This window comes from Sciurus carolinensis, chromosome 7, assembly GCF_902686445.1.
Source record: "Sciurus carolinensis chromosome 7, mSciCar1.2, whole genome shotgun sequence".
Classification (NCBI taxonomy): domain Eukaryota; kingdom Metazoa; phylum Chordata; class Mammalia; order Rodentia; family Sciuridae; genus Sciurus; species Sciurus carolinensis.
Genome location: NC_062219.1, coordinates 23,381,030 through 23,407,301, shown reverse-complemented (window position 1 = coordinate 23,407,301; position 26,272 = coordinate 23,381,030).

Below are 26,272 nucleotides of genomic sequence, written 5' to 3'. Positions count from 1 at the left end.
CCCTCAGTCCACAACTACCGCCTGGGCAGGGCAGCCTTCCCAAGCAACGTTTCCAGGGGCCTGGACCTACCTCCTGGGCTTGGGAGCCCTGCCCTTTGCAGACGAGTCTCCTTAGGTGGCCCCTCCTCAGAGAGCTGCCCGAAGTCCTGGAACCTTCGCTCCACCCCTCAGCTGGTCTCTGTGTAGCTCTCCTGGGCCTGGGAGCCTCACCCTTCGTAGACGAGTCTCCTTAGGTTGTCCCTTCTTAGAGAAGTTGCCCGAAGTCCTGGAACCTTCACTTCGCCCCTCAGCTTGTCTCTCCACCTCCTCTGGGCAGTCCCCTCCTCGTTGCTCAGGCGGTTGCTGGATCCAAACAACTCGCCGCCTGGGCAGGGCAGCCTTCGCAGGCAACGTTCTCTTTCTCTGGCAGCCGCTCTTTCTCTGGCAGCCGCTGGAGCCCTGGCAGATCGCTTCAAAACCAAGCAGTGTGTCGCGCAACCTCCTTTGCAAAGTTCCCCGCTTTCCGAGTTCACTGCTCCGGCGGGTGAGGTGTGTCTTGCCGCCTGGGCAGGGCAGCCTTCGCAGGCAACGTTCCCAGGGGCCCGGACCTCCCTCCTGGGCTTGGGAGCCTCACCCTTCGCAGACGAGTCTCCTTAGGTTAGAGAATCTGCCCGCGGTCCTGGAAACTTCAATCCGCCATTTTTCGCTCCGCTACGCTGTCCGTGTTTACCGCTCTGGCGGGGGAGGGGCGACCCGCCGAGTCACTCTACTTCACAAAGTTCCCTGCGTCCCGGGGCTACTGCCCCATTGGGGACACCTCCCCTATGGGAGAGACTCACCCGGCGGCTTTGAGTTGGTCCCAAGTCACTATCTCCTCTTTTGAATCTTGAGTCCTGGAGCAACATGAAATGCAGCCGCCCTCTAGTCCGCCATCTTGAAGATCCCCATATTTTTCAATGTCCTGTATGTTTTCTTCTAGTGGCTTTAAAATTGCAGGTCTTGCATTTAAATATTTAATCCATTTGGTATATGTTGTGAGATCAGGGTCTAATATCATTCTGCATGCAGATATCCAGTTTTCCCAACACCATTTATTGAAGAGACTGTCCTTTCTCTATTGTGTGTTCGATTGATCATAAACAGGTGAATTAATGTGTAGTTTCTCTATTCTCTTTCATTGGTCTATGTGTCTATTTTTATGCCAGTATCAAACTGTTTGGATCCCTGGAGCTTTGTAGTATGTTGGATAGTATGGTGCCTCTTTTTGCACAAGATATTATTAACCATTTGGAGTCTTTTGAGGTCACTTCGTATCTACGTTGGTCCACCTGGACCATCATTGGTAATAACAAATCATGATCCAAACTCGATGCCTGAACATGATTTATGTCTAACATTATTTATCAGCAACAGCTCCACAAAAATCACAGGGGAGTATGAGAGAGGACTTTCTGCTACAGGTTAGAAACTAGCAAGTAACAGAAGGATCTGGAACTATATAAACAAATGGGAAGAAACTCAACCTCGGCATTCAAGAAACTACAAATTAAAACAGCAATGAGGTAAACAGATTACAACAAATATGGCTAATATTTTTTAATACAAAGACACGAATAAAGATGTGACAAGTTTTAGGAAAACATTTTTAAACCATGTACTTGGCAGTAAAAATTGATAGAACCACTTGCAAAGTAAAAATAGAGATGCCCATTCCCCACAGCACAGTAATTCTGCATCTAAATGGACTCATGTGCACAGGGAGACAATTTTTAAAATGTTCATCTGTAACACAGTTTATTATATCCAAAATGTGAGAAAACTAAGTAGGAAAATGGATACATAAATGGCAGCTTCTTTGTTCAATAATATTTATGTTGAATTAAACATCCACATCCAGAAACTCAAATAAATTTCAAAAATAGAAAGTCTAAAAATAGAGTTACAAAAGAATACATTTAGCATGCTACCATTTATTAAATACTTTATAATAGAAAAACAATAGTACATATTTTTTTGTGCAGACATGGAAGACACAGCAATTCCACTTCTAGGTATATAGCAAGAGGAAATAAAATCACTATTGTGGTTTGGACTGGAAATGTCCCAAAAAGCTTATATGTGAAGGCTTGGTCTCCAAAGCATCAGTGTTCAAATGTGGAACTTTTTGAAGGTGATTGGATCATTAGGGCTCTGACCTCATCAAGGAATTCATCCATTGGTGGGTTTATAATTTAAGGGTTATTGGGAGGTGGTGGAAACCTTAGGAGGTGGAAGAAGTAAGGGCCTTTGGAGGCAAACCCTTAGGTTAATGTCTTGTCTTCAGTCCCTCCCACCCACCCCCCTTTCTCTCTACTTCCTAGTTGCCATGTAGCTTTGCTTCCCACATGGTAGTCTGCCTTGTCTTGGGTCCAAAGCAATGGGGCCAAGTGATCATGGAATGAAACCCCTTAAACATTTAGCCAAAATAAATCTTTCCTACCTTAAGCTGCTATATTTAGATATTTTGTCACAGCAACAGAAAGCTGATTAATACAATCACTGTCTCAAAACTATCTTTACTTCCATATTCCTTGGATTATTATTCACAATATCCAAGATATGGGAACACCCATGTTATCTATTGATAGTTAAGTGGTATCTATGTACCTATCTATATATACCATGGTGTGTGTGTGTGTGTGTGTGTGTGTGTGTGTGTGTGTGTCTGTGTGTGTGTCTGTGTGTGTGTATGTGTGTGATTATACTATGGCAATATTCTGCTACAACAGAATTTTTTCAGCTTCAGAAAAGAGATCCTGTCATTTGTGACAACATGGATGAACCCAGAGGACACTATGGTCAGTGAAATAAATCAGGCACAGAAAGCCAAAGACTGCAGGAACTCACTTACAAATGAGATCTAAACACCTTAGAACTCATACAAACACAGAGTGGAATGGTAGTACCAGTGGGCAGGAAGTGGGAAAAGTGGAAAAATGTTAATCAAAGGGTGCAAACTTGGAGATTTAAGATGAGTAAGTTCTGGGGATCTAAGATACAGCATAGAGACTATAGTTGATAATAATGGATTCTACACTGTACTTAAAATTTGTTAAGAAAGTAGATCTTAAATACTCTTACTGCACCCCCCACACCCAGCCCCACTCTCCAAAATAACAAATTATACATTAGGCCAATTTCAGTGTTGACTCTGGATTAGAAAAGTTATGTTTTGGTCAGCTTTTCCATCTCTGTGACAAAGAGACCTGACCAAAACAAGGTAGAGGAGGAAAAGGTAATGTTGGCTTGGCTTATGGTTTCAAAGGTTCAGTCCATGGTTGATTGGCTCCTTTGCTCTGGGCCCGAGATGAGACATAGCATCATGGCAGAAGGACACGACAGAGGAGACCAGCTCTGGACATGGTAACCAGGCAGCAGAAAGAGCTCCACTCACCAGAGATAAAATGTAAACCCCAAAGTCATATCCCCAGTGACCTACTTCCCCCAGCCATGCCCTACATGCATACAGTTATCACCCAGGTAATCCATAATGGTGGCTTAATCCACTGATCAGTTTACATCTCTCATAATCTAATAATTTTGCCTCTGAAAATTCTTGTATCTCACACATGAGCTTTGGGGGGACATCTCATATCTAAACCATAACAGGGCAGAAGTGGAAAAGTGGACTCAGTGGTAAAATGCTTACCTAGCATATGTGAGACCCAGGCTTCCATCCCCAGCACCACAAGAAACAAGCAAATCAAAAACCACAACAAAGAGAGTTGCTGCAATGGAGAGTAAATGATCTCAACTGCAGGCAGTCAGAGGGGAAGTAAAATGTAAGACTGCTCCTACACCAATTGAGAGATTGAGAAGGCATTTACCTGAAACCAACATTCCCTGGGCATAATCTTGGTTTTTAAAAATCTTTTCAGAAGTATAATTAAAGTATCTAGTATAGAGCAGACATTCAAATATTTGTTGAACTACTTATTGAATAAATGTATGTTGTCTATCTTAGCCCAAATCCCTTCAGGAACTCACTCAGCATGCTCTCCTCTGGAGCTTGTAACACTAATTCTTTGTTCTCAGACTCGCTCTTTTATTCAGGGCTGGCCATCTCCTGAAGCTCTGTTCTCCTTATCCAAAGTAGGAGATCTCTTTCCTGAACCCACAACTCCTCCAGCAGTTTATTTGCTTTCTTATCCTATCTCTCTAAGCCAGACCTTGTCTGTCTTCCACAGAAACAGTTAGCATATCTGACATACTGAATCTCAACTAACAGGAGTGTTAGTTTTAGATCTCCAAGAACAGATGCCAAAATGGGATTGGAAGTCCGAGAACATATTGCAAGGACGTGCTTACATAAGGTAAAGGGAAGGGATAGGGAAAGAGGGGGAAACCCTCAGTCTGTAGTGCAGATCTGAGTCTGAAAAGGAGCCAGAGGAGGAAGACTGGGGAGGAAAAGACTCTGAGGACAGTACAGCTCTAAGATTTCAGCTAGGCTAATGGAGAGTTCTTGAGACAATGTTTCCCTTCAGGGAGGCCCCAGTGCAGTAGGAGTGGCTGATTTCTGATCCCTCCATAGAGCTCAGTCATTGGTCCAGATTGGGGGGACCCTGGGGTAGATGCAGGCAGAGCAGGTTGCAGCAGCTGGAGTCTTAAAAAACATACCCTGGATCTGAGTGGTGCGACTTCATGATGACCACAGGGAAAAAATTTAGAAATGATCCTTTGGCGTTGCCCTCCCTGCCCTAGTAACAAGTGGGCATTTTCAATTGCTCTCTGGAAACAAGACTCTGCTCTTGTTTACCCTGTGCTTGCCAGGCTTTTACTTGTCTTGGCACATATATGAAATGATCATGAATCAAGAGCATGTTGTGGTAAATACTAGAGACTGCTGTTGGAAGAGGCTCAGGCACCCCAGTTATTCAGATGGCTGATGGACTCACTGTCCCAAAGCTCCTTCAGCCCATTTGAAGCACACGGTAGGGAAGCACTGATCTAATCCATTGGTTACTTTGCAGAAGGAGTTTCTTTCTGCAGTGATTTTCAACTCATTAGAATCACATGGTGGGTTTTTTTAAAAAAATAATAATTGCCCTGGCTCCACTCCAGACAATTCTGAAGCTCTGGGGCGGACCCAAGCTGCTGGTATATTGGTTTTTAGGTGCAGAGTTGAGAGTCACTGTTCCCTGTCTACTACAATGACAGAACAATGGGAGAGAGATCTTGAAGGGAGAAGAGCAGGTCTTTAAAGTACACGTCCTTAATTCTAATTAGAGATGGGTCAGCTAATAACGCTAAGGTAAAGAGGATGGCTGTTAGGATGGTTATAACCTTCAATATTCCCATTGACTGTGTAGGGAAATGTACAGGGTAGGGTTTCACAGATATGCCCTCATGGCCAGCTAGTGTTTTAGATCTGAGTTGGTGTGGAAAGCCAGACTCAGAATAGCCAATCTGATACTGAAAGAGTTTTGTAGTTTTATGAATATTTACACCATAGATATTGGCAAACATTACAACTCATGACCCCCCCCCCCCTTTTTTTTTTTAAACCAGGTAGTTGAGTTAGTGGCATAGCTCTGCTCTTTGTTCTGTTTGTTTGTTTGGTACTTGGGATCTAACCTAAGGATGCTTTACCAATGAGCAACATCCCCAGCCCTTTTTATTTTTTATATTGAGACAGGGTCTCACTAAATTGCCAGTGCCCGCCTGGAACTCATAATCCTCTTGCCTCAGGTCGTGTTTAGAGGGAACATTTATGAAATTTGAAAACAAATTGAGAAAAAACCCTATCACAGATTTTATCTTACTCATTTGGATGGAAAAGAGGTTTTCGATAGGAAAAAAAAAAGGTGTGTATAAGGGTTGTATTTCCTGGGTTACTTCTCACTTCAGTGACTGACTGTCCTTAAGTGGTTGTGGTTTTCACAACAGACACACTCAGATTGCAAAACCCATCATAGCCTTGTGTAACATTTAACTCACTACAGCTATATCAGGCAAGCGTAAAAATTACAGAGGAAGTATAAGGAAGATGAAGTTACCAAATTCCTGCTTCTCTCTTTCATGGTAAGAATAAAAAAAAAAGTGATGACCTGGGGACAGGTTACTCTATCAAGTCACCATTTATGGGTACAAGAACATTAACTGGCTCATCGACATCCAAACTCTGTCAAATGATTAAGGATAGCATGGCTTAAATTTCTTGAAACTTAAGCAGATACAAAAAAATAACATAAAGAACTGTGTGTGTGTGTGTGTGTGTGTGTGTGTGTGTGTGTGTGGAATGACTTACAAGGATAGAGGAATAAATAGGAACATGTGGTTAGAAAAAGATGGTCATAAGCAACAAATTACCCAGCTTATAAATTAGTGCTTAATTTCACAAAAATTTAAATGTCAACTCTACTAGGAGCTGAGATACAGAAATAGACAAAATCAGATAAACCCTCTGCCATTTAAAGTTTACATTCTAGAAGAGTCTATGAAGCTGTTGAACCTCAGTGAATAGCTATCCTACAAAATAATAGGGGAAAATACCTATTAACAGCTTTTCTTGAGAGGAAAGAGATACATTAAAATTTTCCCTTTCTAAATTTTATTACTTTGATAAATAATAATGGTATTTATTTATGAGGCACAGCATGATATTTTATCATAGGTATATATCGTGGAATGATTAGATCAAGCTAGTTAACAAATCCATCACCTCACATCCGTATGATATTTTGTGATGAGAACATGTAAAATATACTCTAAGTAATTTTCAACCATACAATACCATTATTAATTATAATCACCATGCTGACAATAGATCTTGAAAACATGTTCTATCTCTCTAACTGAAACTCTATCTCCTTTAGCAACACCTCCACTGTCCCTGCCACCACCAGCTAAGCTCTGGTAACAACATTCTAGTTCCTACTTCTGTGACTTCAGCTTCTTCAGATTCCACATGCAAGAGAGATCAGGCAGTATTTGTCCTTTTGTGTCTGGTTTCTTTCACTTAACAAAATATCATTCAGGTCATCTCTGCTGTTGCAAATGACAGCATTTCTGTTTTCAGAAAGAAATATATATCATCAAATGTATGCCATCAATAGATGAATATGTGGCAGGTACACCACATCTATAGACACTTAGGTGATCCCATATCTTGAATATTATGAATAATGCTGTAATGAACGTGGAGTGCAGATACTCCTTCAACGTACTGGTGTGTGTGTGCGTGTGTGGTGCTGGGGATTGAACCTACGACCTCACACATACAAAGCATTCATTCTACTACTGAGCTACACCTCCAAACCTTCAATGTCCTGATTTCAATTCCTTTGGATATATGCCCAGAAGTGGGATTCCTAGATCATATGGTAGTTCTATGTTCAGATATTTGAGGAATCTTCATAACGTGCTCCATAATGACTGTATCAGTTCACACAGTTGATATTTCCACCAGGACTGCACCAGTGTTTCTTCTTCTCCACAGTCTCTCCAGTTCTTGCTATCTTTTGCTTTGTTTGATTTTCATTGCTAGGGATGAACCTGGGATGTTCTACCACTGAACCCTCCAAACTACATCCTTAGCCCTACCCCCCACTCTTTTTTTGAGACAGGGTCTCACTAAGTTATCCAGTCTGGGCTTGAATTTGTGATCCTGCTGCCTCAGCTACCTGAGTGACAGGGAGTACAAGAGTGTGTGCCATGGTGCCCCAAATCTCAAGATTGAAAACAAAAATTGAGTATCTCTCTCAATAATCATAAAGGAACTTCAAATTAAAACCACAGTGAGGCAACCCCACATGCTTTTTGGAATGACTCTCGTCAAAAAATCAAAAGATGACGGCACAGTGGCACACTCCTCCAAACCCAGCCCCTTGGCCTCCTGGGCTAGATTATTATCACTATTTCCCTTTCCCCATTTTCTAAAGGAATTTTGTGAAGTTTGTATTTTCAGAGCACTCATTTTAAGATTATCTACTAACCCTAACTTGAAAATTTTCTTGATGAACTAAAAAATCATATATAAATGGGCCAGGACAAATTTTATTCCACATTCATCACACTTAACGGGAATTCCTACTCTCTTCCTGCAGCCCTGACCCTCATAGAGGTAGTTAAATAAAGAGGGCCATATTTTCACTCATTAATAAGTGGAATAATGATAGAGACATAGGCCTTGTTAGCATGATTGAGGTAGGATAGAAGAAATAAGAAATAGGAAGGAGACAGAAAAGAAAGTAAGGAAATAAGATTATAATTTAGGGGCTGGGGAGATAGCTCAGCTGGTAGAGTGCTTGCCTTGCAAGCACAAGGCCCTGAGTTTAATCCCCAGTACCGCAAAAAAAAAAAAAAAAAAAAAAGATTTTAATTTAGAAGTTCTACATACTTTTTGAGGTTTGTCACTCCCTAAGCCTATTTCCCTTTCAAACCTATTATTCCCAAGAGAAATCTGGAAGGTCTGTAAGCTTTCTGAGAAATCTATAAATCAATCTGGGCACTGTTAACTAGCCCCTTGATAATTAGATTAAGCAGAGAAATATGCTATCTTGAGGAACCTATAATTTAGAAGACCTTCCAGCACTATCTATTGATCAGATAATGAAGACCATGTCAGCCTGAGGATTTGGAGTTTGACCAGACCACCAAAACCTGTCTTGAGATCACCAGAATGATAACATTCCTGCATACCTTTCCAAACCCACTCCTCACCAAGTTTCCTCTAAAAGAAGAGCTGGGATTCCCCTCCCCCAAATAAGTAGCTCACTCTTGAGATGGTCTGCGCTCTCCTTTGAATGTGCATTCCTTGCTTTGCCCCCAAAGTCATCTCTGTCTTGAAACTTCCCTCATTATCCCTTGATTATGTGTGTGTTTTTCTACATGAACTTCTCTCTATGACTTTGACTAGTACAAGCTGAAATTCATTACTGTCATGTAAGCCAAGAATCCTACTGGTCCTGAGTCAAGTTCCTCCTTCTCTCTGATACTTTCTTGGACTCTGCTTCAGAGACACCCATTCTCTTGTAACAAAATGAAATACTGGAGAAGCAATGAGGGGCAAGAAAGATGTTTAATGCAGAAAGTTCTGGGAAGGACCAGTTTCTGTCACTCCTTTGGATAAGCACAGGACCCGAATCCACCTAGGATCCACTCTTCCATCCATTTCTTCACCAAAGGAAGACATATGGACCTGCCTAAATGCTAAGAGTTACCTAGAGGAAGAAATAGATCACTAGGGAGCTGAAAGGTAGGGAAATGGGTTAGAAAAAGACCAGTACACACAACACCCACAGAAATGTACCAATTTACACCACACACTGGACTCCACAAGTAGGATTTTCTTCTGTCCTGCTAACCACGGAGGACACAGTTAAGGGATTTCGCAAGTTTTCATTATGATTATTGTTGCCGCTGTTACTCTGGCAGTTGACTCTAACCGTGCCTCTCTCCCCGACACCTCCCATGCTGTAGTGCCTCAAGAATCAGAGCTCTGCCGCCACAGTCCATTGAAAACTGGCAGTGGGGTCCAAATGGTGGTTGTTATGGTTTGGATATGAAGTGTCCCTCAGAGACTCATGTTTGGAGGGCGAGGCCTGCAATACAGCAAGGTTCAGAGGTGGGACATTTGAAAATAACCGGATCAGAGGGATCTGACTTTATCAGTGGATGAATCCATTGAAAACTAAACACACTACTGGGAGGAGGTGGAAACTGTAGGCAGGTGAGAGTCGGTCACTGGGGGCGTGCTTTATCTTTTCCCTGGCTCTCCCCTCTCCCTCCTCCTCGGCTTCTCTGAGCAGGGCAGCCTTCCTCTACTCCAACATGATGTTCTGCCTCCCTTCAGGCCCAGGGCAGCGGCACCATCTGATCATGGACTGAAATCTCTGGAACCGTGAGCCACAGTAAACTCCTCTTCCTTCATTCTTTTTTTTTTTTTTTTTTTTTTTTCAGTCAGGTATTTTGGCCAGAGCAACAAAAAGTTGATGAACACAGATGTCACACAGTAGCAGCCAACACCCACCTTACCATGCCATGGGAAGGCGGGAGAAACGGTGAAGCTGTGCGTGTCCAAGAACTGCACCCCTGTCCTTGTCCCTCTGGAGTCCCAGTATGTCCTTTACTTTGATCTGGTTTTCGGGTTAGAATGAGACTAGGCTACTGACAGTTTTAAAATAAGAAGTACTCAAAGAAGAGAATGAAATTATTGAGTAAGTGCTACATGCCAGGCGTTTTATTTTTCTCAATCTTAATAATAAAACAGTATGTTATTAATTACCCTTAATATACAGGTAAGCAAATGGAGGTTCAGAAGTGGTAAGTGAATTGCATTGTATCACATTTGCTAGTAAATGGTGAAAACAGAATACACAGCTAGGTCTATCCAATGACAGATTTTATCTTGCACTACATATGGTGTGGTGATGTGAATTAGACTCTGGGTGTTAGGCAAGATCAGCGTTCAAAAGCTGCCCTCATTGCTTTTCAGTCATGTGATTTCAGCCTGAATATTCTCATCTGTACTATGGAGATTGTTAACTCTTAACTACTCATGGGAAACTCTAAGAATTAATGAAATAATGTGTCTAAAATCATAGCACAGTGTGTTACACAGTAATTGTGTTAACTGAGTGAGACTACTTGGACCAATATATACTGAGGTCAAGGCATCCTTATTTAACTTTCATTGCCGAGGGCACTCATTCTGATTTTTCAAAAAGAGCTCTTTCTTACTCTTCTCTCTGTTCAAAAATTCATAATTTCCCTGTGGATAGTTCTACCTCCTCTGGAAAAGATGATTTCTTCATAAATAACAGCTCTGCAAGGATTTGGTGCTTTTCTCAGTCATAAAAAAAATATTTGCAGACAGTGATAATTCTCCCTCTCGGTTTTCCATGATGAATTTTTGTTTTGGTCAATTTTCATCTTTAGCCCAACCATCAAAAACATAAAAGCTCTTAGCTCTACATGTTATCAAATATGTGTCAGACATCTTTAAAGGGTATATTTCTCTAAAAAATGACTCCATCCTAAAATGTCAAGGCATGAGAAAAACTCAATTTTTAATTGGGATAGTACTGTAAGTGACATTTTTAGCTAGCAGTATCCTTCTTTCCTAAACGTTTTGGATAAACATGTATGTATTCATGTATCATTTTATCTAATTCAGAGATTTTCAGTTAGGAATTTCCAAGTTCAGACCCAGAGATGTCTTTCCTGGGTACAAATTGAGACTTCGACATCAGAATTTCCATGTGATATTCGGAAATTTGGGGAAGTGAGAAGGTGGCTGCCAGATGTGTGGAAAGTCAGCCTGGTGTGGGAGGAAAAGAGATCAAAGGGCTTCCTCCAACTCTTTTGCTCTGAAAGGCCAGAGGAGTCTCCTTTAAGAAACTTCTGAGCCTCATAGGTTGTCCTCTAACCTTCTAACGGTAGGTCCTCCCTGTCTCTTTAGGTGGAAGGGCCAAGTCCACAATGTATGTGCTGAGCACTTGCTCCCAGGAGACCACGTGGTATGCTGGAGAACAGAAAGAACATGAAGGCATAGATTCTGCTCTGGGTGTTTTCACTCCAACTGAAGTGAATCGAAATGACTTCTCACATGCAAAAGTCTAAGGATCATCCCTCAAGAACAGAGTTGATAACACTTGCTGTGAACAAATGCATTTAGACTTGGAGGAGGAAGTATGGACAGGAGAAATCAGCAGATGAATTACTCTCTTGGATTGAAAGTCAAGCGACCCTGGCTTTTAGTCCCAGTTTGTCTCTAGCTTTGTATGCTGTCTAATTCAATCACTTAATTTATTCTAACTATTTATTTTTCCATTTGATAAAGTGTGGACTAATTAATCTGTAAGTCTCTTTCAGAAATATGTTTCTTCAATTATAAGAGAAAAATATATAACTCAAGACAACAGAAGTCTTTGGAACCACTTAATGTTATACACTGACCTACTGGTAAGGAAAACTGAGTGATGAATGAGTTATGGGTGCTGTGGACAAGGGCTTATGTTCTATGGAGGAAATCAGATGTGCACAAGTACATATCTGTGACTTCACAACCAAATGGGCTAATACTCTAACCAGAGGTCCAAGGGAAGTAAGATAAAGGTGTCTACATAAAGTCATTGATTTTATATACTTTACTTACTGAGGCACTTGAAAAAAAGCCAAAATACCTCCGAGACTAAACCGATAACTTCATCTTCACCTTCATCTGAACCTCTGTTTGTTATTATTTCAATCTACATACATGCCTCTCCCTCTCTCTCTCTCTCTTTCTCTCTCCCTCTCTCTCTCTCTCTCTCACACACACACACACACACACACACTCGGGCACAAACTCATACACTCACATACACACGCACATACATATATCATGTTTTACATCACACACAAGATGCATTCATTTTTTAAAAATTAACCCGTATTCTAGACACACTAGGAGAACTCCCACATTCATCAGGATTCTCCAGTCACAAGCAAGGTAAACAGATTCTGGACGATGGAAGTGAAAGGGAGTTTACAGTATTGGCTGAGTGAGAGCAGAGAGTTGAAGGGGAAGCACAAGAACTGGGATAAGAAAGTTCAGGAAGCAGCTGGCTCAGGGGATTCTGTGACAACAGAAACCCTGTTGACTTCACCAGTGAGCCATCACAACTAGAGGGTGTGTGTTCCAGTCTTTTTTTTTTTTTTTTACTTTACTCTCAAAATCCTGGAAGAGAAAAACCTTATTAGTTTGGATTTGGTTTTGTTTTTACCTCTTGGCAAGTTGAAGGAGGACTCCTTGGTTTTTGGTATTCCAAGGCTGCACAAGGCTGTAGGGATCTGGGAGATGTCAAGCCCTAAAGGAAAGAGAGAAGGCTGTTTAGCATTCTGCACCAACTAACATCTATATCACATTCATCTTCATTCACAGCTTCTGACACATTCCATGAAGCTCCTGTGAACAGTTATGGGTACCCAGCCACAAGAAATGTTAGAAAGAGCTAGTGACAGTGTCAGAGAATCTGGATTTGAAACTTCCTTATTTACCAAGCATGAAAATTTGGATAAATCATTTGACTTCTCTGAGTCTCAAATTCCTAAACTAAAAAAGGCAAATAGAAAATGCTAGTTGTGTTGCTGTTGTTGTAGTTAAATATATTTGTGATGTAGGTCAAGGGAATATATCAAATACACATTACTTTATAAAGCACTGGAAAAGGACAAAAGACTTCTCAGGCCAGATTAATAACCTTTTCCCCATATTAAAATGGTCCATATAAATTTGGTATCAATTATTATTTCTATCACCATCAGGTTCTTAGGTTGGATATGTCACTAGAGTCAGAGCTATTTTACATGACTTCTCATTTCTGCTCCAAACCTTTCTTGAGGACGGTGATAACAGGTTCCATTTCCCCTTGACATTCACCTCAATCCCAATGTCCGTTTATGTCCAGTTCCTCTGCCTTCCTCTTCGTAAGACTTTCCCCAGCTCTGCATCTGGAGCTCCCTTTTCTCAGAATTCTGCATCCTCTTTTGTGTGGACCACTCATCTTGTCACCCTATTCTATAAAGCCACTGTTACTCATTTCTTCATGAGTCTGGGATTTGCTTTTGTGATGAGGCAGTGTCCCATGTATACCAAGCACAGTGACAAATACTTCAGAAATTTCAGGGATGAGTGAAACAGACTCAGCCCTTGGCTGGGTGGGAAGAGAAGAATCATCACTATATAAAGAAGAGAAGGCTTTGTGGATTTCTTAGCCTGAGTTAAGGTTGCTATGACAAAGTCTCATAGAGTAGTTGGCTTGCAAACAACAGAAATTTATTTCTCACTTTCTGAAGCCTGGAAACCCAGGATCAAAGAGTCGTCATGGTTGGGTTCTGAAAAGGACCTCAGTTCAGGATGCAGATGATCATCTCATTGTATCTTCACTCGGCAGAAAGAGGTATTTTTGTAAGGTCATTAATCGCATTCACAAGGGCTCTACCCTCAATGACCATTATATTATTTCCCAGAATCCCCACATCCTCATACCATCACACTGGGAATCAGGATCTCAAGTATGAATCTGAAGAGGAAACAAACATTCAGCCCATTACAGTGAACAAGTTAGCATTTGATCATTTACTTCCTCATCAAGAAATCATGCTGAAATTTGGGGAGGTGCCAGGATGAGCAAGAAGGGCTTTCCAGTCAGAAGGGCAACTATGAAAAACAAGAACACATGCCAACTGCACTTTTCACTTCTTCTGAGCCTACCACAGAATCTGGCCTGTGCTAGGTGCGCTTGTGGGACCTCAGTAACTGGCAAGTGTATTAAAGAAGGAAGGAAGGAGGGAAGGAAGGAAGGAAGGAAGGAAGGAAGGAAGGAAGGAAGGAAGGAAGGAAGGAAGGAAGGAAGGAAGGAAGGGGGGAGGGAGGAAGAGGGGGAGAGAAAGAAAGAAAGAGAGAGAGAAAGAAAGAAGAAAAAGAAAAGAAAAAGCAAGCAGACAGTCAGGCAAGTGAACACACAGAGGGGGAGAGATAGAAAGAAATTGGGAAACATCTGTACTTGAGGAGTAGGAACTCAATATCATTCTGAGCTTTTTAAAAGCAAATCAAGCAGGCATATGACTTCACGGATTAGAGTGTTTACGGGACAAATGTCAGAGCGGCCATAGGGGTAGTCATTACTTGTAATTTATGTCCTGCTTCAGAAAATTGGGGACCTCCAGCATAAGTTTCCAATGGGCGATCAGTGTCTCTGATAAAAGGTCACATGATCAGCACCTCTGGGATACCCAGCACCTTCAGTCTCCTCTTCAGAGCCTCAGGGAGGCGAGTCGGGGCTCAGACTTAGTACCTTGCCTCCAAAGAACACAGGATAAATCAATCCTACCCAAACAAAATATGGAGAGGGTTCCTGGGTTTCATGTCTTTGTATTCAGGTAGACCTATTCTATCATTCTTGCTTTGAAAAACAAGTACATCATTCTCCTTTGGTCAGTAATTTATTTCAATGACAATTTAGCTCAATGACAATTTAGGCTTTCTTCCATCACCATTTTTTTCTATTTACATTTTAAGCCAAACAACTAAGCATCCTGCTTTGCGCTACATTAAATGTACTCTCCGCCCAACAAGATTCTTTATATATTTTTAACTCTAACCATACACTTCATGTTTTCCAGAAGGATCTTTTCAAGTTGCTCTGGTTGCCATTGTGACCACTACATTGTACTGACCACCCACCAGTTCCTTGTTTTTCATGCATAATAAATCTTAGACCCACATGTTTCAGCCAACATTTCTGGTAGATACTCCTACCTTAAAGGGAGGAAATTGGGTATTTTTTCATTATTAATTAGTCATTAACATAGGCATTTGAATGCATGCAGAGAAACAAATGTTGCAATGAAGTCCAGGTGCTCAAGGAATAAAAAGTTTCTGTAAACAATATAAAATGGAACAAAAAGATACCCCAGCAAAACCCTATTTTAGAAGGTTTTGGAGGGTATATCTTTGTTAGCCTCAAGCACAGAGACAGTACAAAAATTTCTAGAGGAATTCTGGGCACTTATGAAAATATTCTCACTAAACCAAGAGGATATTTCAAGGAGGAATTTAATAATGACTTGGCAATGACATGGGGGCTGCAGGGCTTCCAACTTAATGTTCAGGTTTCTCAACAGTTCAAATATTAAGTGTCCATGATTTACATTTGTATACACCTTGGAGGTCCATAAATAATATTTTTCTTTGACTAGAGTTCTCCCCATTCAGACATAATCCAAGGAAAACCTTCCCAGTCTTTTTTTTTTTTTTCATATCCCCTTTAAATTTTTTTGGATTCTGTCCTGACATTGGTATGTTGCATAATAATGAGGTGCTTCTGCCTTTTGATCATCTTAAAAATGACCCCAAAATAGTCAAATAGTCACATTTCAGTTGCTATTGATATTTTGCGGATTTTTACTATTGGAAACTAGCTGCAGATTATGGATCACTTAAAATCCCATAGGTAGAGCTGATTTCCTAGTTGCTAACAGAGGCCTTCTCCTAAAAATTACCTTTGCAAAGCCCTGACATTCCACCACTTCTTACTTTTCCACCATTCTTACATTCCACCATACTTACTTACCATACTTACATCCCACCATTTCTTACTTTTGTTCTCTGTGCTTTATACAAATACCTGAGGAAGAAGGCAGTCACAACACTTCTATTTCTAGCGCTTAGTTCCAGCTTTCCCAACTTTTTAGTTAGAAAGTTAGCACCCTTTATTGGTGGACAGAAAGATCAAAAGACCATGAGGAAGCCTGTACCTGAGGGAGTGGGGGAGATGCTCTAAGACGCTAAAAGAAAAGTAGGAAGGAGACTGTCAGAAGAGGAAGCATGAAGGTCCAGGCTCCTAGGAGCCCATTACGGCCACATTCTCCTGAAGTCTTCCCTGTACTGTCCCAGTAAGAAATGGGAACTGTGCCTCTCTCCTGGTCAACTCTAGGAAAATCTGGTGCCAATGTCATGATACGCTCACATGCTATCTTGCATGGTGCAGGTTTTCAACAAATGTTTAATTTTCTATTTTGCATATAGATTTTTAAAAAAGAAATTTCTCTGATTCTCATTTTTTTCCCTACTAATTCATAAGAGGTTTGCCTCAACTGGGGGCAAGTCATTTTATACAGTAGTCAGTTCTGGAATGAGGAGAGGAAGAAGGGGAACAAGGAGTCTTCTTTCATGAAGCAATGATGCTCCTCTGACCTGAGAGCACCCTGAGGACACACAGAGGCTGCTTTTGGCTATAGGAAAAGTGAGTTCTAAAACCAGATAGCAGCCTGGCTTAAGCAAATAATCTACGTGAAAAGGGCATTTGTTATTTGAACAACAGTAGCAGTCATGTTTGCATAGGTGAGGTCTTTGTCCTCACTGCCACACAGCAAGTCTGTGATGATGTGCAGAATCTCTCTTTCAAGCACGCACAACACTCACTCACTCACTTACTTTTTCTGTCCCAAATACAGATGAGTCACCTAAAGCTAAGATTAGCTGAAGAGCAGAAAGTTCCAGCGGTGCTAAGAATACTGCCCAGAAAGGGAGAGTTGCCTCACTGTACTTTACTATAAAAAAAAAAAAAAAAATGCCCTACTGATCTTTTTTCTAGAAAAGAATGGCCAGACTTTCTTACCTACCTTCTTTTGAAACTATCACTCTTCTGTTCATTCAGCCACAATCCTCCAGCGCCATTTTGTTCTCCTCTTTCATCTTCAGAATCCCAAGTTCCCTCAATTGTATTTTGGCAATGTGCAAAACACGTATTTAGATTTAGCAACCTTACAGAGGTACAAAGTGGAAGTAGAGGAAGAATCCACATCTGTCTGAATTTAAAGTAGTGTTCTTCATTTTTCCTTCTCATTATTGGAGATATTTTCCAACTTTCATGTTCCATCTCAAACACAAATATTTTATTGCCCTAGTATTTTTTGTATCATGTTTTATTTAATTTCATAATGTATTATTAAGAATTTTCTGCATCTCTATTTATGAGGAATGTTGGTCTGTACTTTTCTTGTTCTATATTGTTGAGTTGTTTCTCTTTTGCTCTCTCCAATTTTGGTCTTCAAGTAATATTGTCCTCATAAAATGAGTTGGCAAGTGTTCCCTTTTCTTCTATTTTCTGGTAGAATTTTTGTAAGTTAATATTTACTTTTTAATGTTTGATAGAATTTATCAATCAAACCATAAAAACACAGAATTTTCTTTTTGTAGAAAACATTTTAATTATGAATCATTTTTTTAATTGGCATAGGGTTATTCAGATTTTGTTTCTTCTTGAATCAGATTTTGGCAGTTGTTTCTAAGGAACATGTCCATTTAATTTAAGCATTAAATTGATCAGTGAAAGATTTTTTATAATATTCCTTTTTGTCTTTTTAATAATCTGTAGAACCCTCTCATTACTATCTTGCTAACTTCTGTTTTTTTCTTTTTACTGATTTGAGTAGCTAGTGTTATCAATTTCATCAAATTAAAAAAAAAAGCTCCTATTTCACTTATTTTCTCTATTGTTTTACTTTTAAAAATATTTCATTGATTTCTGCTCTAATTTGTTTCCTTTGTTCTATTAGGGTTTAATAGATAGGGTTTAATTTTAGCTTTTTTTTTTTCCTTAGCTTCTTAAGTTGGAAACTTTTATCATTAGTTCTAGATCTTTCTTCTGTTTCAATATAAGCATCAAATGCTACAAATTCCCCTTAAATACTCTTTTTGATAGATCACATGTTCATTATTATTCATTTCAAAATATCTTCTCCTTTTAATTTCCTTTTTGAACAATGGGTTATTTACAACCATGTTGTTTGATTTCCAAATATTTGGGAGAATTTCCAGACATGTCTCTGCTTTTAATTTGAGCTTAATTTTGTTGTTATCAGAGAACACATTCTGTAGGACTTCAGTCCTTTTACGTTTGTTAGGCACTGATGCGTGGCCTCTGGTCTATATTGTAAGTACTCCATGGTCTTGGGAGGCTGTGTTTCATGTGGTCTTATAGTGGCTTCTGTACTTTTCAACTAGTTGACTGCTCCGTTCAAGTCGTCGATTTATGTCATAATTTTCTGTCTACTTTCTCTGTCAAGTGCTGAGACAAGTATTGAACTTTGATGGTTTTAAATTTTACTATTTTTTTCTTTCAGTTCTGCCAGTTTGGGGAGCTCTGTAATAAGGTACAAAGTCATTTATACTTTTTGCATCTTTTTATTGTACTGACCTTTTTAAGTTTATGAAATGTCTTATGTTTTCTGCAGGAATATTCCTTGGCTGGAAATTTGTCTTATATTATTACAATAACTCTAACTTCCTCATGCTTATTCTGATTGTACCTTGCTTTCTGTTCTGTTTCTTTCAAAATATTTGTCTTTTTCTTAACTGTGTATCTTTTTTTAGGGAACCAAGAGTCTTTAATAAAAGTCTTGCTTTACTTCCAGTTTGATATTGTCTACCTTTTATTTTGTGTGTTTAGTTAATTCACATCTAATAAAACCACTTATACTATATTAATTTATATTTAAGTCTGCAGTTTTGCTGAGTTTTAGAAATTTTTGTTTCATTTCTATTTTGTTCCTCTATCTCTCCTTTCCTGTTTTCTTTTGTAGTAAGCAAATATTTTGTGGTATTGCATTATAAATCCTGGACTAGCATTTTTAACACATACTTTTTCAATTTATTATTGTTGCTCTAGAGATTATATCATGTAACTTTGACTTATCAATATATACATAATTAGTGTTAGATTGTTTTCAGTTACATATAGAAAATTTTAAAAAGTATAGTTGCTTATTTCTCCATTCTTTGGGTAGTTTTCATATACATACATTATCATATCAATAATATCATGGTATAAATTTTGTTTTAAACATGCATGCATTTTCAAATAAGGGAATAGAAGTTATATAAAATAATTCATATAACATACATTTATCCTTTCTGATAATCTTTATTCTCTTCTATATATTTAAATTTCCACATGGTGCAACTGTCCTTAGTCTGAAGAACTTTCTGTAGCATTTTAAACACTGCAGTTCTGCTAACATTAAATCTCTCAATTAAAAAAAAAAAATCTAAACCTATTTTAACTTAGTTTAAAAGAATAAAGTATCTGATTTATGGATTTATTGATTAACTGTTTTTCTTTCAGTACTTTAAATGAGGTCATTCCCATATCATCTAGCTTCTGTTGTTTCTGAAGAAAAGCCAAACATCCAACTCAGGAGACCAAAGCAGGAGAACCACAAGTTCAAGGCCCACCTGGGCAACTTAGCCAGAACTTCTCTCAAAATAAGAGATAAAAAGGGCTGAGGATGTGAGGATGTAGCTCAGTGGCTAAAAATCCCTAGGTTTAAAAAAAAAAAAAAAAAAAAAGTCAAACATCAATCATAGTATAATTCCTATCAAAATAGCATGTCATTTTTTTTTCTCTCAGTGCTTTATATAATTTTTTTATTATTGGCTTTTCTTACATGAATTTGGTGTGCCCTAGTATGATTTCTCTGTTTTCCTTCTATTTGGGCTTTTCAAAGCTTAGATTTATAAGTTCATGGTTTTCAACAAATTTAGGAAATTTTACACCAGTATACTATTATTTTTAATTTTTTTTCCTTCTTTCTGGCTATTTCTCTGTATTCTTCCTTCTGGATATCCTTTTATGTTGTACCACTTCATATTGTGGTAAGACTTTTTCATTTGCTCCCTCTCTCATATTCAGATGGGATACTTACTGGTCTATTTTTAAGTATACTAATTTTTTTGTGTCATCTAAAATTGAACTTGAGTTTACCTGTTTTTTGTTTTAATTATAACTTTTTTAGCTTTAGAATTTTTAGTTGAGTCAGAGTTTCCATTTTCCATTTTAGTATATATTCGCTCAATATTATATTTTTTTCTTCAATTAATTGAACAATTCTTTAATTTTTTTTTGAAAATAGTTACAGTACTATTTGGAAGTTTATATCTGTTGTATCTAATCCCAGGCCAACTTCAAATTAGTTTCTATTGACAGCTTTGATCCTGATTTTATCTATAATTTTTTGTATAAAAAACATATTTTTGTTGAAAACTGGGTACTATAGCTATTCTGGAATCTATTTTATTCTTCTGAGAATTGCAGATATTTTTATCTAGCACTGTGAGTTGTCTGGGCTGTGAAAACTATCTCTATGTGATAGACAGTAGTAGATGTCTCTATTCTGTCTTTTGCCCTTGTGATAGTTGGGGGTTTATTTTAGCTGGCATCCTAGAAGTCAGCATAGCTCAAGAGAAAAAAAAATCCATATGATAAAAAGAATGTGTGTTTGTGTGCATGTGCACATACCTTGATTTTGCTTGTTGCAGTTTTATGGCTGATGTGCAATGAAAGTTTCTCCAACACATTGCCAAGTAAGTGGATTGTTTTGGGCAGATGCCATATTTTCACATTTCCTCATTCAGTCTGGCCACCTTTTGTAGAACATGATGCCAACAGAGAGGAGGTGCCTCAGAGACATCCAGTCTGCTGCAATCTAGTTATCCTAAACAATAGGATATTGGTTTTTACTTCAAAAGTTTATATTTACTATGAAGAATACTGTGTTTTGCCCATTTTGCCTATGGCCTTCTATAAAGTATAGTAAAATTCCAGCCACTATAAGAGTAAATACAAAGAGACGGTCTTAGGCAAAATGGCAAACACATAACTCCAGTTTTACCAAAATTAAGTTAAATTTTCATTCATAACAGTTATAATGCATATTTTCATGAAACAAAACAATCCTGCTTTTTTATTACATGTTTTATTTCTTTTATTTATTAGTGAATTATAGTTATACATAATAGTGGGTTGACAATTCTGCTTTAATGTCCCCAAGAACCATTCCATATTCCACTTAACTTTGCTTCTCTGGAACTATGACAAGGGTCCATATTCATTTTATCTTCAAAAATCCATGTTTCTTTCATTTACACTATACTTCAGTAGCTATAATATTGTAGGATCAATGGAGATTTGATCAAAAATGTTAGTTTTTGAATAGAATTAAAATGCAATATCAAAGTCATATTATGAAAGTATATTTTAAAAATTAAATTCAAAAAAGATATTTGCATATATTACAGAGTTCATAACTCACACATTTTAAATATAGCTCATCAGTTTAAGCAAAGTATTAATTTTTACATATTATTTGGCATATGAAAAAAATATATATAACAAATAATTATAAGCATCACAGGACAGAGTGAAATGTGGACAAAGAGGAAAAAATGTGATATGAATTTGTTAATAAGTCAGCCATAAATTCAGGGTTAAGTTTGATTCAAAGGAAAGACATTTACCATTTTGGGAAGAATTTTTAATGTATAAAAATCATAAAAATCATTCATAGAAATATTGCAGTCTTTATTTTAATGACAGCTACTGGTAACTGCTTTAAAGATAAAAGAATCTGACAAAATTAATCATAATACTTCCATTAGTGATGGTAATTACTGTAATTTATTTTATATCTATCTGTGCAAACCTGCATAATTAATGGATGTTTTATGTATAGTAGTTCTTTCAGTTGGATCTAAAAAGAATACTTCATTACACTGTCGAAAAACTGATTTGAATAATGACTTTAAATTTGAGAATACATACAAAATTTGTCTTTCATTCAGAGATTATCATTCCGCTTTCTATGAAATATCTGCTAATACCGTTTATTGAGCTCTATGTAAACTAGAGTTCAGCAAATGCTAATTTTCCAATAATTAAAAATTTTAAATTCCCAAGTTCTTTACTAATCTACATCTGAGAGTTATAAACAAAGAAGGAAAGCAAATAATTTTCGTACCTATTTTTACAAGAGACAAGAGTCATTTCAGTATATTTGAAAAATAAATTTAGCAATTATAGAAGATGACTTTGTATTGTGTTAACATTTAGTTGTGAAAGAAAAAGAAGGAAGACTGAACAAGGTCTACCAGGAATAGAACTGTCCTCTTGAGGTACACTGGACTCAGTTCTTACCCAAAGCAACAGCCTATTCCTTATTACAAGAGTACAAGTTTATTGAGTCTAGCTGATCTGGGAAAGCAAGATCCATGATCCAGGTTCACTTGAGGAAACCATAAAAAATGATCATGTGTTCATGGATGTGAATGTTATTAATTTTGGCAAAGATTTTCTTTGAAATCAATGACCATATAAAAATAGAAATGTACAGTCTAATAGTGCAATTTCACAAGTTATAAGTAGTATTTGGCATTTAAAGCATAGCTATATTAAATTTAACATTATTTATGGATGCTAATGAAATAAAAAATTGACTTGCAGCATGAGTGATTTCTTTGATGCCAGCCATAATTTTATAATGATGATGAGAAATTGATCATAAAATGTATCAATACAGCACAAATTAATAATGAAAAATCAGTATGAGTACTTTGAAGTATACTGATAAAAGAAACTTTTGCAATGGCATTCACTTTTAAACATATTTCATAGGTTGAATCCATTTGGATTCTAGACATAGTTGTCCATGCCCAAATGCACTAGCATTTTCCATGTCAAAATATTTTTTTTCCTGAAACTACATAACTATTAGCAGCTGTCTGTGTGAGAATAGAGGGAGGATTGTTTTTACCTCACTCAAAGATTAATGATATTTTATAGCTTCAAAAGAAGTTTTCAGTTCTGACTTTCATGGCAGGCACCTCCTTCTTGTCGCCTTTCATTTTATTGCCACTTTTAAAACATAATTATTCAATCTGTGGCATATTAAAAATAGTCTACCAAGCAAAGTTTTAATTAGAAATAAGATTTCGCTTGCTATTAACTCTTCAGAAGTCTACTTTTCTCTCTCCTTTACCAGGTAGCATTATAATCATTCTGATTCATTTAATGCTGGCTAATGGAAATGGGGGAGGGGAGGTTGAATTTGTTCAATCTTTTTTCAGAGTGCTTGTATTCTGATTTTCAAAAAAAGATACAACAAAGTTTAACTTACAATGTAAAATAAATTCTGGAATAGTGGGATTATTATCCACATCTACAATTCTCTGACCTATTATTAGAGCTGGACCTAGGTGCCACACGAGTTGTAAACTCATACTGGAAATAAAGTGGTCTCCACCAGTCCTTTCCTGTTTCTGATCACTCCACTTCCAAAGCCTTGAGTTACTGGCCAATTTTTAACCATGTGTGTAATTCTAGTAGGGCATACTCAAACCTCTGAGATTGAAACTTTTGAAAAAATATATACATAATACAATTTTAAAAAGGAGTAAAATTGGATACAAGGTACAACAAGGATGAACCTTGAAAACACCACGCTAAGCGAAATAAGTCAGACACAAAAGAACAAATATTGTATGATTTGACTATCATGAAGTACCTAGAACAGACCAAAACATGATGACAAAAAGTAGGATGAAGTTACCAGGGACTGGGGGAGGAAAAATGGGGAGTGCTTAATGCATACAGAGTTTCCTCTTGGAATGATGAAAAAGTCTGGGAGCCAGACAGTGGTGATAGTTGATAACAATTCTAGAGTACTTATGCCATTGCACTACTACACACTGAAAAATGTTAAAAATAGTAAATTTACATTACATACAAAAGGTTTATAAAACTTCAATACATCATTTAGACTGTAATTTGTGAAGGCATTTTGGAATGCTCCAATAAAATAAATGAGAAATAAAATGATTATGTATATCACAGATGGCAAATAAATATACAGTGGCACTTGAGAGAAGTCTTAACACTAATCATGTAATTTCTTGTAAATCATGATCAAGGCTGGTTTACACAGAATTCAGAAAAGGTAGTTTCTGATGATGGTGCTTTAAGGGGTTCAACTCAGGTACACTGAAGGCCCAGTTTACCTGGCTTGTATGTTTGTACTGCAAATGTGGAAAGACCAAGCTGTGCAAGTTAACCTGCTCCTCAGTGATCACACCACACCACCATCCAAGATCTGTGTCCTTACTCCATTGTGGGTCAGCCAAACCATGAAAGTTTGAAATGGCAAAATCTTTTACACCACAATTGAAGGAATGCTGACTGCAAACTATTTCCAGGATGGGACTATACAGACACTGAACAGAATCACAAAATTCAGCTTGATATGAATTAACAAGAACTTTTGGCTATTGCATTTTGTTAATGAATTTTGCCTTCTTCACTAAAAGGATCTTTACTCCATAGAAAAATCTGATTCTACTTTGAAATTATTATTATAGTAGCTCCTATCATTTTTAAGCTCCAACTCTGCCAGATATTTTACAAACACTATCTATAGAAATAGTGATGATGAAGCTGGACATCATTTATTCCATTTAGAGATGTGCAGTCACACTCAGAGAGGCTGATCTTTGCTCAAGGTCACCTCTTGACTGAGTGGCAGATCTGCTGTGTGCATCTCTGCTTCTCAAGCTGTCTTTTCTAATGTGTCCGGCCTCCTACAGAGTCCTACATTCACTGCTCATTCTGCTAGTTCCAGGGCCTAGAACTTCTTGATTTCTTTCTTTCTGAGACCTCTATTCCAAGGTCAACTTTCATAAGTGGCTAGTCTTCGTGCACCAATTCAAACAACTTGGACTCCTCCTTTCATTTTCTCACCATTCTCATCTCTGGTCTAGCAGACATGTCTTATTTTCAAGCATATTGCTTGGCCTGGGATGGTGCTTTCCTCTGTTCCCAATTGCTCTGCCTTTCCCAGATCATTTCAATAATAAAATCAGCTTCTCCAAGGCCAGCAGACAGATGATATGATTAAAACCACTATTAAAGAAAGGAAAAAGACAAAATTCTGCCAATAACATACCAAAGATCAAGTGAATAATCAGTGATCTAGTTATAAGTTAAGCATGCATTATCTTTTAGGAAAACCATGTTAAGACATTTATAACATGTGGATCTTTGACTAAAAAATAATTTGCATAAATTTTCAAGGTGTCAAGCCTGTCTTTTCAAACAATTAAAATTTTAAGGTAGCCACTATTTTGCAAAGGAAAATGTGAATTTTAAAATCTTCAGTCAACTTTTTATTTCTGAAACACAATATGTGCAGAGTCAAACTTCTAGTGAGTTGTTCCTGGAAACACTGATAGAAGAATTTTGTAAACTGTACATACTTAATGCATCAATCTTTTAATGATATTTGCTGGTAGTTCTAGAAATATGAGAAACTAACTGGTTTTGTTGTTTATTTGTTTTGCAATTTCTATCATAACTTGGTAGAAGACTTAGTTATTTAGTAGCATTGTAATACGATTTAGTAGGATGTGATAGGTTAAACCCTAAAAACTAGCATTGAAAATTGGCCCTAATCACCACTGACATCTCATGTTTACATATATAGTAAGATAAGGTTATTGCATATAGTCGTGCTAATTAAAGAATGTGAGAATTACCTGTCACTGTTAGGAAATTATACCTAATTAAAAGCTCTGGCATGATAGAGGGATTAGTCTCTTAAAGTATAAACTCAATTAATTTAAAATAATAAATATTTTATGTACTTTGAAACTTAAACTAGTTGAGTTTGGGGGCTTCATCTTTGAGAAACCAGAACAAACATATTAAGCTCCAGTATTTCTAACAATTGTTACTGAGACTCAATTAACACACTCAGTCATTCTTTCCCAGTTGTGGCAGGAGAAAACCAGCCATGATTGATTGCCAAAGAGAAGAATTTGAATTTAGCTTTGTCAATGTCAAATGTGTACTATGTGCGACCTGTCTTTCCAGATCACTTGTGCTTCCATATGAATTCCAACAATTCTTCAGTCTTATCAAGGATTTTCCATTGACTATAA